Here is a 16,306-nt window from a genome sequence, read left to right as displayed (position 1 = left end):
TCTTAACTGCCAGCTAGGCTGATGTTGTGAAAGTCTTTGAACTGTGAGAGAGAACAATCTACGTCTTCGACTTCATCGTTGAAAGTAATATTGTCTGCCTAGTTATAGTTGCATGAGTTAATGTGTTAAGATGATACTCTTGTTTGTGTTGAACTTAAGTTGTGAACTGTGATGTGATATATATAGAAGTTGTACGCGTGCTTATATTTTCAAACTATCTCCAAATATATGGCTAGCAAAAATAAATTTCTGATGATTGGTTATATATGTGTGAATGTAGATATATATGATGGCGTTTTCTTGGTTGTTTATTTCACATGGTTGGTACACTTATATGTTGATGCATGGTATCATATCACACACGGTTAGTTCTGGCGGAATCGTGTGCTACCATATCGCACATGCTTCCTTTCGGGGTAACCGTATGTAAATATCCCACACGAACTTTCCATGCATAACCGTGTGCTTTGTACATGGCCGATCAGGGCCCATTAGGTGGAAACCTACCTTATAAAAGGGGACCAAGCTCAAAACGAAACTACACAAAAAAAAGTCCATCACACTAGACGATACAATCATCGTGTCATTGACACGGTGTCCATAGCAAAAAAGATACAACAAAAGAAAATAAACAAATTTATAAATAGTGACATAAGATAAGGTATTATTTTATAAATCGAAAATAAACATTTGAAAAGAAAATAAGCAAGCTCAAAAATCGTGTCACTAACGCAGTGTCCATCATGTGCTCATCTGTTTTTCAGACGAAGCTAGATGGAGAAGTGCACCAACTATCACGGGCTTGATCTATCGTCAGGTCTTTTCTAACACACGTTCATTTCTTATTAGGCATGTCCTATTCAGACACTCCTCGTCGTGTCAAGGGCCAACAACACCTTTTTTTTACCGAACAATAAACTATGCAATGCACTATGTTTTAACTGGCGAACCAAAGAAATGAAACAAAACAGAGAATATTTGGCCGAATTTGTGTTGCCTTTTATTCAGGGCTAAGCCAGACAGCAAATCATCCATGTCATTAGGGCTACAAATCTTGGTGAAGCAAATTAAAACAATGCTACAATGTCTAACGACTAATGAGCATCGAACACATAAACCCGAGAGAAATTACACAAACATAAAATAATGCAGCCATCACATTTGCATGCTCAGGTCAGTAATTTTCCTTAAGTTCTTGTTCAACTTCTTCAATTCTCCCTCCGCTTCCCACCCCCACCGAAGCAACAATGTGAGGCCCCAATTTATCCACCGTCGATGGTAATTTGAGCTCCCCGGATGCACCCCCCTTCAAATCAATTGAGCACTCGATCCATTTGAATCCTCTCCATTTAATCGTTCATCCACTCAAAATTCCAACATTTTGGCAGAGTCTTGAATCGGAAAGAAGAACCCTAAATCTCAAATTTGAAGAAAAAAACAAGAAATTGGCAGAAATCAGAGAAAAATGATGATGGAGAAAGTAGATATAACTCCCCTCCTCTGGCTTGCTCTTGCATTTCTCATTGTTGCCATTCTTCTCCATCATAGTGACCAACCACTTCAGGGGTGCGATGCGTGGGCAGTCAGGGCATCTGGTCATCGGCATTGTGTCGTACCTCGGCCATGAGGAGCGGGAGGCTGAATTGGAGCACGACATCTCTGTCTAGCCGGTTTTACGACACGTCGTCGCCGGAGAAGAAATATAATAAGGGGAGGCAATGGGGGTGGCGGGTGGGAACGGGTGCTGGGAGGGCTCATGCTCCCCTATTGTACTCATCTGGATAAGTGGTGGGTCTCCCTATGAGGTGGAAATGAGGTGGGTCCCACTATCAGTGGACTAGTTGTGGGTGTTTTGCTGAGGTGGATAAGTTTTGGGTCTCAATCGACTCACATAATACAAATGTCACTTGTGTTTAAGGCCCCTGCCGTGATTCGGCTATTTGGGCCATTACAGACGACACGCGAGAGCCATTGTTGAGAGCGACATAGTATTTCGTCTAGTACCGCTGAATTACGTTGCATAGGAACTATTCGTCCAATCCATAGATGGAGGCACTTTTAATGTAGGTCACTAAATGCATTATCTAGTTTGCTTTAGTTTTCCGTAATCCAAATACAAGAAAATTTCTAGAAGAAATAATTGGATTGAATAATGTGGTTTTTCAATGTCATAACACACTGGTTAATGCAAGTTAGTACGTAGTAACAAGAGATCATGTCGGTGGAGTTGCACTGTCATAAGGTAGTACCGGAAACTTATAGCCTGGAGTTGCAGCTGAAGAGCTTACAAGGAGAAGGTGGATTTTGAACCACACCACGGTGGCAAGTTGCTGGAGATACTAGAATTTTTTTACAGTTAGAGGCTGCGACATGTCCGCGGGGAGTTACGGTCGCACCATAATTGGCTTCCACAAACAATTAATGATTTGCCATAATCTCACCACTTAGTCCTTTAGGTATATTTATATGTAGACTAGCATACATGAGATCAATCTACAGAATACAATCCAATCATAATCCGATTCTGTACACAATGAATGGCCCTATGGTCGCTCTCATATATACTCGCCAGCCGTGTACTTAGATTAGAAGTTTACAACGTATAGTTGGCAAGCAGAAGAAAAACAAGTTGCAGATTAAAAAATAAATAGCAGTACATAAAATAAGCAAGGATCTTCAACCATTTATTGGATCACTAGTAAATGTGCACGTGCATGCACGTGTAATCTTTTGAATTGATTCGCACATCCTAATTAGCATGTCATCTCTTACAACTTACAGCTGATACAATATTATAAAATACAGAGGGAATAGCACTTCACACCACATGTTAGGGCTAAAGTTGCACAAAACCACAACTTCCGTTTTGTTTTGCAGAAAACACCACTTTTTCATCAATAGGAAATGTGCCCGTGCGTTGCATCGGGATAGCAAAAACCGAAGCACTGGAGTGAACCATACTTCGTGACACTTCTCTATTTTGAAAACATCGTCACCGCCACCTCTAGTTCACTCCACTACTTGAAGGCCTTTGCCTTCCTCAAGATATGGGAATAGAGCAAACAACGAGAAGTGGATATGGTGTTCGAAAGGAGCCAGTATGTGGATTGACATGATCAACCTGAATTGTTAGGGTAATTCGAATTTCAGGTTCAGATTTGATCCCACCTCTTTTTATATCAAAAGATGGTGTAAATTCTTTTTTACCTGATACATCATACACGCGATGACACAATCAGGTTCACCGTGCTCTCTCGAAAGAGATAGGCTATACAGACTTGCATGTGATCACATAATTTCTTCAATCATTCACCATGTTTAGTTATCTGACACCATATATCTTCTTTAGCAAATGTGCCATCCCGGGACAACTGCATATAGCCACCTGTGGAGGTCTGAGCCGCACTTCAGTCGCGATACCGAGCCTCCCCCACTCCCGTGCTCGACCTTGGATCGCAGCCATCGATTCCCCATCATATAGGTAATCCATCGATCGATCTAAGAGAATTCACCGGCCTTCTTCGTATAGATTGTTGGCAGAGAACACAATAGTACTAATTAGAGAGCCTAATAGGCCATTAAGTAATTGGGGCCCACCTTCAACTTCTAGAGCCCAAGCCAAGCTTAATGTGACTCGACTGGTCTGCTGAAATTTATCAAGAAGTTAACCACAAATATGTAGCACAACAGTTTGTAGAAATCTAGAAAACAGATTCATATTGCCCATCATCTCCTATCCATTGAACGGAACATCAGCATGATCCTCTAGCCGAAATTTTGGCAGGTCAGACCACCTGCTCGAGTGCAATGCTAGAAAAGACCACCTCTCAGTGCATATGCGAAAACTAACGTGGCGACCCGCTGGCCAGGCGACGCGTGGCGCATGCCGCCACCGGCTGTGGAGGCAGGATCCTGCCGCCACCGGGAATGGTGGTACGTTGGGTTGGTGGCCTGCCTTTAGACGCTCCGTTGGTGGGTGGGCCCTACCACCACTGCCTGACAGCTCTAATTGATTCGTAGGCTGACTCCTCTAATTTCCATGCTCTCGGTACTATTTTTTGCACTTTTAGCTCTCGTAGACACTATGTTTGTACAGAAAATGGATTGCATGATTCCCCTATGGCGGCAAGGCCTACCGCCACTGGCTATGGTGGCAACCTCCACGTGTCGCCTGACCAACGTGCCGCCATGATACTTTTGGCATTTGCATTGAGAGGTGGTCTTTTCTTGCATTTCACTGGGGCAGGTGTTCTAATCTGTCAAAATTTTCCTCCAGCCTAAACAAAGATAAAAGTTGGTTATTGTTGTGCCCAATTGAATTTTGGTTCAACCATAACTCAACTAAAAAAGAGGTCAATTCAACTCGCTGGGTCGTCGGAGCCCTGGTGTGGGTGGCTACCCGTGTCAAGGGTTTTGTATCGAGTGGAACGGGTGGGAGCACAGACGGATCGGTCGCATTGAGTAAAGGCTGAGCATGAATTGGTCTCCTAGAGGTGGGCTCCAATATGTTAATGGCATATTAGGCATCCTAATTAGTACTATTGTGTTCTCTGCAAAGAATTACATGAAAAGTGGTGTTTTGTGCAAAAGAAAACTGAAGTTGTGGTTTTGTGCAACTTTAGCCCCAACATATGGTGTAAAGTGCTATTCCCTCTAAAATACATAATAAATGGGCCAATCTAGATCAGATATTGAATGGCATCTTCTATATCCTCATACAAGGTCGGACCACCTTGCTTCAAACCGATCTATACCACTTAAAAAGAGGTGAAACAAGTACAGGTGAACAAATTGCATACAGAAAGCCTAGCAACTCTGTTATGTACCGCTTTTGTATCATTTGGCTGTAGTTGAATCAACAACTTACTTTTGTTTTACTAACTATGTTGTATAAATTCACTGGTCAACGCAGTAATATATGAACTTCTCTTACCTTCCATAGCCAGAAAATAACCTCTTCCCAAGTTCTCATTTCAGCTGCTATCCAGGGTTTGATGGGCATGCTTAGCGGCTTAAGGTGTAGTGTACTACTATATTCTGTGAGTCAGATTTGTGGTCACCTTTAATATTCTAGCTTCGAAAAAATCATCTCACTGATAACAAGACATGAAATTATATAGGCAGAACCAGTAGTTCTTAGTTATGCAGAGGTTGGGTGTAATGCTTAAATCTTTTGAGTAATGAAGCATCCTTTATCAAAAAAAAGTTGCATCAGTAAAATAAACATTGCAGATCTGTTTTAGAAAAAAAAAATCCTTTCACATGAAAACACCTTATACACAGCAAAATAGTTTAACAAAGCAAACAGTTGGGTTTTATTGAGTCTTACCTCAACATAATTTTTGACTGAATAGCTTCTCTAATTTTCGTACAACGACACCGACAAGAAACATACATCAACTGGGAAACATGGAGATCTGCATTGTAGTGTCCTTCGAAGATGACCCTAGCGATGCTCTATTCCATGCAAGCATTCTGCAGCTTGCTAAACAACGAGATTAGCGTTAATAGCACACCCAATAGGTACATAAGAAAGAAGAATGTTTTAAGCAAATATGACACTAACATTATATCATGTAAAAAATAAGCAGTTAAATCAAGCCAGTATAGTAATAACGTCATCCACCAATCCTCATAATGAACAGTTAGCTCTTAGCTGGGTGAAAGATATGAAGGAAAAAAACACAGCATAAGACATGATACTATCACCTATGTCCTATGATCATACCATCAAAACTAAAAGTCTAAAACGGCAAGCTTCAACGCTGGCTAGATATGAGATTAGAATATGATACTGTACCATTGAGGATGTGAAAGCTGCTGGTTATGAAATTAAGGTGTGAAAGTTTGTCTTTACCTTTGAGGATATTTAGAAACTTACACCTGCCTTCTATCTTCTCCTAGAATAATGGGATCATACCAACCCTTTCTTTGAACCACAATGTATCTTTTGGGCATGTACAACAGTACAAGCAACAACCCACCAGCATGCATAACCTTTCAGATAGCCTGGTACATATAATACATGAATCATACACTCTTAGGTGAATCAGAGGCATGGAGATCATATGTAGTACTGAACAGAAACAAATATTGTAGATTTTTTTTCACTTTTTAAGGTGCCACAAAAGAAAATGACAATCAGCAAATACAGTTATCTGAAGCAAGTAAAATTTGACCGAATAGGCAATTGGAAGCATTCAACCCAAATCACGACATGAATTTTTATTATAGGAAAACACACGACCATAGCTGATCCTTTGTGCGCAAGAGCAATGCTGGCAATTTTCTCACACAAGAATGTAGCACCCATAACCTAATAGGCCATAGTAGGGTAGTAGCCATTCATCTTGAATCACCTACAAAATTACAACAGTATTGGCAACAGGGAAGTTCAGTTTTGGTTGCCAAATTTTGGAGCACTAACTGTCGGATGCAAGCTAATGGAAATATAGTTGTATAAAAAAGGCAATCATAATATGTTTTGGTTTTTAATCACCACTGAAAAGGGTGGTACGAAAGATTGAAAAATAGAAGAACCTCCATTCGACACTCTGCAAAATCCTTACATGCAATTTGTCAGCTATCAGAGGAAAAAAGTTATCTTACTTTGCCATCAGAGCTCCTTTGACATATAATATAGTAACTTGCACTTGTTTTGCAATATATCCCAATTTGAATATACAGTTTTGTTGCACGTGCAATATATCAATTCACGTTATAATGAAACATAGGCATGATTATTATATATACCAACCCTTTTTTCACTTTTTTTTCATCACTTGTAGCACGATAAAAATGGCAATCTATTATAGCTAATGTTTGCTTTATATACATGTAAGTATAAGGCAACAAAATACATCTGAATACAATATTAACATGAAATATTACGGTTGCAGATGAACACTATGGGGCGTGCTTCAGTGTCCCCCCCTTCCAACCAAACTTGAAGGGGGTAAACGTGCGTTTGGTTCGTGACCAGAAAATATGGATGATCCCATCCCAAAAACTGAATATTTCTGAGAAAGGCTGGACCATATGATCCGTGAATTTCATGACTAACCTCACTAGCCACATGAGAATCCATGGCCATCGACGCGACTCCGACACCAACCATGTCGCGGCGAGCGGTGGGCTTGTTTTTCCGCGTGGCTCCCCAGCTCGGCATTAGCAACCTCCAGGGCGCGGTGAGCGGCGGGCTTGATTTTCAACGTGGCTCCCTAGCTCGGCGGCGGCGGCCTTCATGGCATGGCGAGCAACGAGCTATCTACGTCTATGCCACACCCAGTCGACAGAAACGGCCTCGCTAAATACGTGCGAGCAGTGACCTTGCTAGGCATGGATAGGCGGTCGCTCCGCTAGGTCCGGCCTCTGCCACGAAGGGAAAAGGACCCGTTAATTACATATTAACCGGTGTGTTAATAGCCTATTTATCCTTTTCTATTAATCATTAATTAAACATATTTTATCCCATTCCATTCCGTACATATTTTCTCATGAACCAAACACACACGTTAAGTCAACCAACGAAGGGGTATCAGCAGATCCTAGCCGTCTAAATAGAACAAAGTTTAGAGAGGGGGGACACCGGAGCAATAGCCGAACACTATAAGCAAAACAACTTGCAGTACTCGTGAGAAAGATTATCTAACCAAAGATGCTTATTCTCCCCAAGTTTAATTTGCTGCAGGTTTTGACAGCTGCAGACTGATTCCCCACATTCTTATTACCGCACTGCAGATGAGAAAATGGACCCCGCAAGATTGTCTAACCAAAGGACTTCAAATAAAACAACTTGCAGACTTTCCTAACGATCTGCAGCTACAAATCTAATATGATGGTAGTCCGGAGAGGCACACCAATAAAACAAATGGAAGGTTAAGAAAAAAACATAAATACGGAGTATCAAAATGTGAGGCCTAAGCTGGGCTTATGCCTTATATTTAAAGAAAATGCGAGACAACAAGCCAGCGTAGTCTAGTACTCTAGTCACGCTTAGCCACTCACCGGAAGAGAGAACCCCAGATCCGATGAAACTTCTCACCCCACAACCCGATCCGAGATCTACAAAATACAATCCGATCACAATCTAATTCTATACACAATGAATGGCCCTATGGTCGTTTTCATATATACTCGCCAGCCCGTGTACAGAAAATAAGCAAGGATCTTCAACCATTTATTCGATCATCCATTGACTTTGAAATGGAGATAGTATATGTGTAGGGGAGCATCCATTGACTTTGTGTGGATTGTAAATTAACACGCGAGGAAGCTCCAGCCAAAGCTGGCCATGCCGACCTTGCCAGTCATTATACATTCGTTCTCCTCGAAACACGATGTCGCTCTGATTTATTACTCCTTACATTCGTTCTCCTCGCCGTTGCTAAATCCTTACATTCGTTCTAACCTTCCACAAGAGAGACTCGGGACATTACAGGTGAAAGAGCTATGGAAAGTGGAATGGTCCTGGTGGTTCTCCTCCTCGGTCTTCTCCTCGCCGTTGCTAGATCGAGCTCGTCGCCTGAGCCGGTGGCCTGCGCACATGGCACGTCCAACTGCACCGTGGCCAATGCGTACGGCTCCTTCCCGGACCGCACCATCTGCCGTGCGGCCAACGCCACCTTCCCAAGCACAGAGCAGGAGCTCGTCGCAGCTGTGGCAGCCGCTGCCGCGGCCAAGCGTAAGGTCAAGGCGGCCACCAAGCACTCCCATAGCTTCCCCAAGCTAGCCTGCCCTGGCGGCAGCGACGGCACGATCATCAGCACGGAGCGCCTCAACCGGACGGTGAGCGTCGACACCTCCAGCGGTTTGATGACGGTGGAGAGCGGCATGCTGCTCAGGGATCTGATCCAGGACGCTGCCGCGGCCGGGCTAGCGCTGCCTCACTCCCCCTACTGGACCGGCCTGACCATCGGTGGACTCCTGGCGACGGGTGCCCACGGTAGCTCATTGTGGGGCAAGGGAAGCGCCGTGCACGAGTACGTGGTAGGAATGAGGATCGTCACGCCGGCGCCGGCTAGCCAGGGTTTCGCCGTTGTGAGGGAGCTCGGCATTGGCGACCCCGACCTCGACGCCGTCAAGGTGTCCCTCGGTGTTCTTGGCGTCGTATCCCAGGTACGTACTAGCAAGTGTACCTGTACTTGGCTTTCTACGCATTCAAATGCTTCGGATGCATTCACGCACACGCCTATATACAGTACTGCTGTTCGTTCAACCATGCATGAATCTTAAAGTTGTTAACTACTCTAGCCGTAGTTGCCTTGGGGTAATAAAATGATACTATTCTCCTCCTTGCTATGTTGTTCTCTTGTTTGTCGGGTGGTGTTGCATGGTTTTCAGCCCTGGTTTTGTTCATAAACCGAGCCAACTTTCTTCTATAATTAATTAAAATAAAGGGTGTGTCTATGTCTCAGTTGACTGGGATTTTCTTAAGTCTCAGTCAACTTAGAAAAGTGCAACCACAGTTCAAAGAAAAGTGCGACTAAGTTTAGTTGCACATTTCTGTCAGAAAAATGCAATTGCACTTTTTAACAGAAAAGTACAATTCAAATCATATTTTTGTAAGTGACTTAGACTTAAGAAAATCTCAATTGACTGAGACATAGTAAAACCGTAAAATATAAAGTTGTCTGCTTTTCCTCAAAAAGATTTACTCGGCAATCGCTAACATATATATATATGGGCAATGTGCAGGTTACACTGAAGTTGCAGCCGATGTTCAAACGATCGGTGACGCTTGAGAAGCGCGACGACACTGATTTCGCGGCGCAGGCGGCAGTGTGGGGTGATCTGCACGAGTTCGGCGACATGACGTGGCTGCCGTGGCTGCGAAAGGTCATCTACCGCTCGGACGACCGTGTCACTGCCTCTACACCGGGCAACAGCCTCAACGACTACATCGGCTTCCGTGCCAACCCAAAGCTCATGCTCACCGCCGCTAGAGCAGTGCATGACTTCCTAGAGAAGTATGATAGTAACATCGCGAAGTTTTGACAAAAGAGACCACTTAGCCCAATGAATTGTCAAAAAAGACCACCTCCGAAAATTATTGTCAAAAAAGACCACCTACGTCATGGCGGCACGCGTGCCAGACGACACGTGTCACCTGCCGCCACAGCCGGAGGCGGCATGGCCTGCCGCCGTTGCCCCTGGCGGCATGTCCACGGTGATCAACAACAGTATACTGATCGATGAACATTACATGTTAGCTACAAAATTTGTTTAATTTGTCTTTTTTACTGAGCCCAAAATACAACGTATTTTACAGTGATTTTTTGCACGATTGTAGTGCATAGAGTTAGCTACATGTAGGTATTTTTTTTGAATTTTTTTTAGATGTTTTAAAAAATTCAAAACGGACTACTGTTCATGGATCACGATACTGTGAACATGCCGCCGTTGGCTGTGGTGGCAGGCCCTGCCGCCTCCGGCTGTGGCGGCAGGCGACACGTGTCACCTGGCACGCGTGCCGCCACGACGTAGGTGATCCTTTTTGACAATAATTTTCGAAGGTGGTCCTTTTTGACAATTCACTGGGCTAAGTGGTCTCTTTTGTCAAAAATTCATCGCCCGGTGGCTGGCGGCGAGGGTCCCATCCACGTTGTTTGAGTTGCATGGGAACGGATTCACCACCAACGGCTCCTTCAAAGAGTTTCCGGTGGTGGGGTTCCAGAACCGCATCCAGGCGTCTGGCACGTGCATTAGTAGCCCAGAGAACTACGCTTGTCCATGGGACCCGCGCATCCCGGGACCCTTCTTCTACAGTTCCGGCTTCAGCATCGCCGTCTCCAAGGCACCTGCGTACATCGTTGAGGTGCAGAAGCTCCGCGACCACAACCCGCGCGCCTTTTGTGACCGGCCTGGACGCCATGCTCGGCGTGCTGCTCCGCTACGTGAGGTCATCCTCCGCGTACCTCGGCAACTCCGAGGACTCCATCATCTTCGACTTTACATACTACCGGAGCTTCACGGAGGGTGAGCCGCGGGCGCATGCGGACGTGATGGACGAGCTCGAGCAGCTGGCGTTGAACAAGTACGGCGCCATTCCGCACTGGGGCAAGAACCGCAACTATGCCTTCGACGGCGTCATCGCCAAGTACCCCAAGGCCCAAGAATTTCTCAAAGTGAAGGCCAGGTACGATCCAGACGGTATCTTCTCCAGCGAGTGGAGCGACCAGGTGCTCGGCATCAACGGGAGCCCCAACATCGTTGGAAGGGGTTGCGCCATCGAAGGGCTTTGTGTCTGCTCTGACGACTCGCACTGTGCGCCAATGCCAGGGAAGGGAAAGGGGAAGGACTACTCCTGCGTGTCGGGGAAGGTGTTCGTGGAAGCGAGGGTTTGCTCGCGCAGACCATGCGGGAGCATGCAAGAGCTATGATTTGAAAACTAATAAACTATGCATGCAACGCAATCTAACTGTGAGAGAGGGGGGTCTATTTGGTACTCAACTATTTTTTAATTGACCATAAATCGATTATTCTTCCAATCATAAGATGAGACATGGACATTTGACTGTTATCTATTCTTTAAAAAGTTCAGTTTTTACATGTAATAGGAAAAATCGTTCCACACGTGTCATATACTATCATACAGTAGTAGATGTAATATTTTATAAGTTTAAGTATGTTCATATACTATATTTAAGCATAAAACCACTTTTAAACTAGGAAGCATATGCTCCTGTACCCGAGAAAACATTTCAAAATATCAAAAGAAAAAAAACTTAATTTTCTTTTGGCGCGTATATGTCAACATTATATCTATGCATGCCAAGTTTTGCGAAAAATTAACATTTTTTATGTCCTGTGTGAAAAAGATAAAGAAATGTATTCCGAAAAGCTTTTTTAAAACACCAAAAATTATCTTTTTTGCACACGACACAAAAAGGTTGGTTTTATATGAAAAACGACTTTATAAGCTCAAGATGTACGCGTCAATTTTTTGGTCATAATTTTCTAACATTTTAAACTATGTTTAAAATTTATTTTAAAAATGGAGAGCATATGCTCCCGGCTGCAAAAACACCCGTCCTTGTTTAAGATACTTTCAAAGCAAGTTACATGAAAGAATTTCTAGTGGGCCTATGCATTGTATGTATGAAATACTGTTATATTTGTACATAAGAAAAGGCATGTGAAAAAGTGTACATACTATCGGAAAATTTGTAACTACACTTAGTAGTAGTACAAATATAGAGAATGGACTTATGGAGCTCGAGCTATATGTAGGCCACTTTTTGAACTTATGAAAATTTCATTTTAATTATCTTTAAAAAATCGAAAAAATACTGTGATGTAGATAATATTGTAATCTCCAAGTGTGTAAATTTTCAAATTGAAATATGTTGTATTTTGGGCTCAGCAAAAATAACAACTCTTGATTTCAGCATTGGTGAATAGTGATGAACAGTACACTAAAATCTTGATTTTGTCATTTGTGAGACTTCGTTATTTTACTGAGGGCAATATATGATGTATTTGAATCTGAAAATTTACACACCGATAGAGTTCAACATTCTCTACGTCTATATATTTTTTCATATTTTTTTTCAAAATTTTCCAAAACTTTGAAATCAAAACTTTTGATGTTTGAAAAAGGAAAGACAAAACCGAGCTACATGTGGCCTGGGCTACATTTGAGATTTTCCTATAAATATATCCATTTATAATACTCCCTCCGTTCATAAATACAAGGACACAAATTTTTCCGTGTTAAACTTTAACTCATAATTTAGTCAATTAAATATAAATCATAAGTCAGCCAAAATTATATCAGCAAAAGCATTCATTAACGAGGGATATATATACATGTAAATTTTTGGCTATTATTTGGATCACAATTTCTCTTGCTAAAGGTTACATATTGTAAATTATCCAGCTCGTTACTCGAGCAAGACGATTTTCAAACTGCTAAGGCTGGTTATAGTGGGATTAACTTAGATTAGTGACATATGACATATTACTAATCTAAGTTACTCCCTCCGATCCCATATAAGTGTCGGATGGTTAATGCAATCATGTTTTATAATTACACCATTCTAAAATCCCAAAAATGTGGTGGATACACTGCTCGTTGCTCGGCACGGGAACGGCGTAGCCCTCCCCGCCCTTGCTCCGTCAACCCAGTACTGGCAACCAGTAAGGCAGCACGGGCACAACCCGCCCTCGCCTCGTGCTGTCGGCACCGGTGGCGCTCCCGGCGGCCACGGCCCCTCCCGCAGCGGTGGTGGCCTACGACCTCGGCCAGGTCTGGCTCAAGGCAGAGGCGGTGACCTGACACTGTTGCAGCGCTGGCCGCGACGTCGCCTCCATAGCCCTCGCCGGAGGGCTAGCGGCCCTTGCGCGCTCCGAGCCGACGGTGGCCACGCGCCGCTGAGGCATCCGATCGAGCGTGTGGTCGCCCGCTACCTTCGATCGCGCACCCGCCGCTGCAGGCTCTGGCGAGCCATCCTCGGCCTCAGGGAGCCCTCCCCCGCCTGCGGTCAACGGTGTCGGGCGCAAAATTGATGGCAGCCGACGGGATCCATGGTGAGGCGACAAGATTGGGGATTTCCCTCTCCTCCTTGGGTCAACGCGTGAGTGTGCGGTTTGGAAAGAAAGAGGATAAGGATAAGAGCAATGTCAATAATATAGCTCGCTGCCGGCAATAAACTCAGCCCAATTCATTTAGAGCCTTCATAGAGTAAGCATAAGCATAGTATAATAATCTGGCTCTTAAGCAGGCTCTATTGAATATTTATTAGTTAAGGTATTGCATGTGCATGCGCTACATGCAAGAGTGCAGGCCATGCAAGAGTCGGCTCAAGCGCTCACACCAGGCGATTAGTAGGCTGCAACTTCTCGTTAACTGCGCTGTAGCCGGGCGGTAAGCCGAGAGCCCGCTCTCCTCCCTCTCCTCTCTTCTCTCTCATCCATCTCAGATTTTTCTAATATAATATTACTTATAGCCTGCTGATTAGGATCTATTATACTTGCTCTAAGGTGGGGAGGAGCGCAGGGTGGAGAAGAAAGAAACACGAGGTTGTTTTATCGTTCCGTCCGACATTTTTATCGGATCGGAGGGAGTACTACCTTCACAGTAGGTAGTAACTTATATGTGCTTTCATGAATTGTGTCATTTATTATATTATGGACTCATCTTGTCTTGGAGTGTGATGTTATAGTAACATAGCTAGTTTCCACCTCATTCTTTTTATTCATTTATTGTCGTGTCATGTCACCAAAACATCTTAGAATGTGTGATGTTACTATTTATGTTACTCTCGGATTAGTCATAGTGGGGAGTAACATGGAATACTATTGCATGTTACTACTTGATGTTACTACATCTATAGTGGATAGTAACATATGTGTGGTATCATGCAAGGTCATATTTATTAGTTTGTAAACTCATCTTCTCTTGGATAGTTCGATGTTATGTTACATAGCTTGTTACCACCCCAGTTTTTTTTTCATTTATTATTATATCATGTCACCAAAAAGTTTTGAAATGTATTATGTTACTACCTATGTTATTTTCATTATGAGTAGTCTCACTACGAATAGTCTAACATTCCAATAGAAAATTGATTGACAATAGGCAGGAATCACTGCAACTCGAAGCAAAGGAGAGCGGTAGTTAGTATATACTGCCAGCTACTCCCTCCGGTACATGTGGCGGGGGCGTGCTTGGTAGTACTTCCTCCGTCCGAGATCTTTTATTGTATGCTTTCGTAAATGTAGGCATTTGGTTTTTACGTAGATTCGCTAGTTTTGATTCGTATCTTTTCTACTTTAAAATATATAAAAAGAATCATACATCATATCAATGAATTGAGTAGTACAGTGTACTACAAACACTAACACTCTAACTGGTATGAACTGATTATAATACACACGCTGGTCATGCATACATACACATGCTCAAATCATCAGAGCCTCAGAGTCAGAGGATCGATGGGATCGGATCATATCGTATCAGAGTACGCCAGACCAATAGCTAGATGAAATAGTGCACAGTTAACCTCCGCTGTGCACACATGTTCTACAATTATTTTATTTATTTATTTGGGCATGGAAAATGTTCTAGTTACTAGTAATACAAGTTGACTATCTGCCGGGCGTTCGGCCTCACGGCCATTTCTGAGCGCTACATCACGCCGTCAAAGGTATTCCCACTACACACTACGGGAACCAGTCAAGGTGCCGACGGCCGGCGGCTGTCGGCACAGCTTGCTTTGCCTTCGTCATGGGCTTGTGCCGACGGCAGCCGTCAGCACAATAACGCCTCGGTACAGGCAAAGTTACCGTCGGCATAGGCTGGCCGTCGGGACAGCATCCTGTGCCGATGGCTTTGCCGTCGGCATAGAAATAACGCCGTTTGGTAATTCTGACTCGAAATTTTTCAAAAGAAAAAATTCAAATTTTTTCAAAAAAATAAAATTTTCAATTTTTTTTATTCTCTCACATGCACCATTTTAACTTTAACTACACTTAATATTAGGTCAAATTCCACTCATGGTCAGACTTCCCGGTCAGTCACACATCCTCACACTACTCCACCGCTAGCACGCTTAACTTATTGGTTCCATTTACACTAGATTCCATGAAAGAAATGACACCTTATTGACAATAATATCATATCAATACTATTAACCCTTATTACTTGATGTCGCGCATCATTAATTTTTGAATTCCAAACAATTTCCTACATAAACTACAAGAATAAGTATATTAATCTTGAATTCAAATGGACAATAAAATAATTTATTTTTTCCTTTTTTATTTAATATGGAATAATTAATATCTTTAAATCTGTAAATCAAAATTTGACAAATAATATGTCTAAATCGATTAGAAAAATGAGAGGAATTAAAATATGACATCTATATCATATTTTGAATCTAAAAATAATTTTTCCAAAAATTCATGAGCATTAGATCATGTACCAGTAGTTCAAATCTGGCTGGCCTCCTACCGATTCGGCATCCATGATGAATGGACGGAAAAGTTCCAGATACACAGGTTGAGAAATTTTCCATCTTAGTTGGTCTAGTATTTTTGAAAAATATGTTGGTACCAATGTGAATCTTTAATTTGGTGGTTGCTTCACAAAACACCCTGTTTTCGGCACCTCAAAAATGGAAAATGATTTTTTCGTGCGATGAAATGGAAAACTTTCTCCTGCAACATCGTAAGACATCCCAAGATGCACATGTGTGCACAATATGGGAACATTATCACAAACTGTGCCACGATTCTATCCATAACATTGGTCGTTTGACCTAAATGTCATGAAACCTCGAACATGATAGCTCATTTTGTG

The 16,306-nt window shown here is 42.8% G+C and overlaps 1 pseudogene; it reads left to right on the top strand.

The window, feature by feature from the left end:
- The first annotated feature begins 8,463 nt into the window (after positions 1–8,463).
- LOC124648209 lies at positions 8,464–11,381 on the top strand (annotated as a pseudogene).
- Positions 11,382–16,306: the final 4,925 nt, after the last annotated feature.

The sequence above is a fragment of the Lolium rigidum genome, chromosome 1 (assembly GCF_022539505.1).
Source record: "Lolium rigidum isolate FL_2022 chromosome 1, APGP_CSIRO_Lrig_0.1, whole genome shotgun sequence".
Classification (NCBI taxonomy): domain Eukaryota; kingdom Viridiplantae; phylum Streptophyta; class Magnoliopsida; order Poales; family Poaceae; genus Lolium; species Lolium rigidum.
Note: the sequence above shows the minus strand (reverse complement) of the source record. Positions and strands in the feature narration are given on the sequence as shown.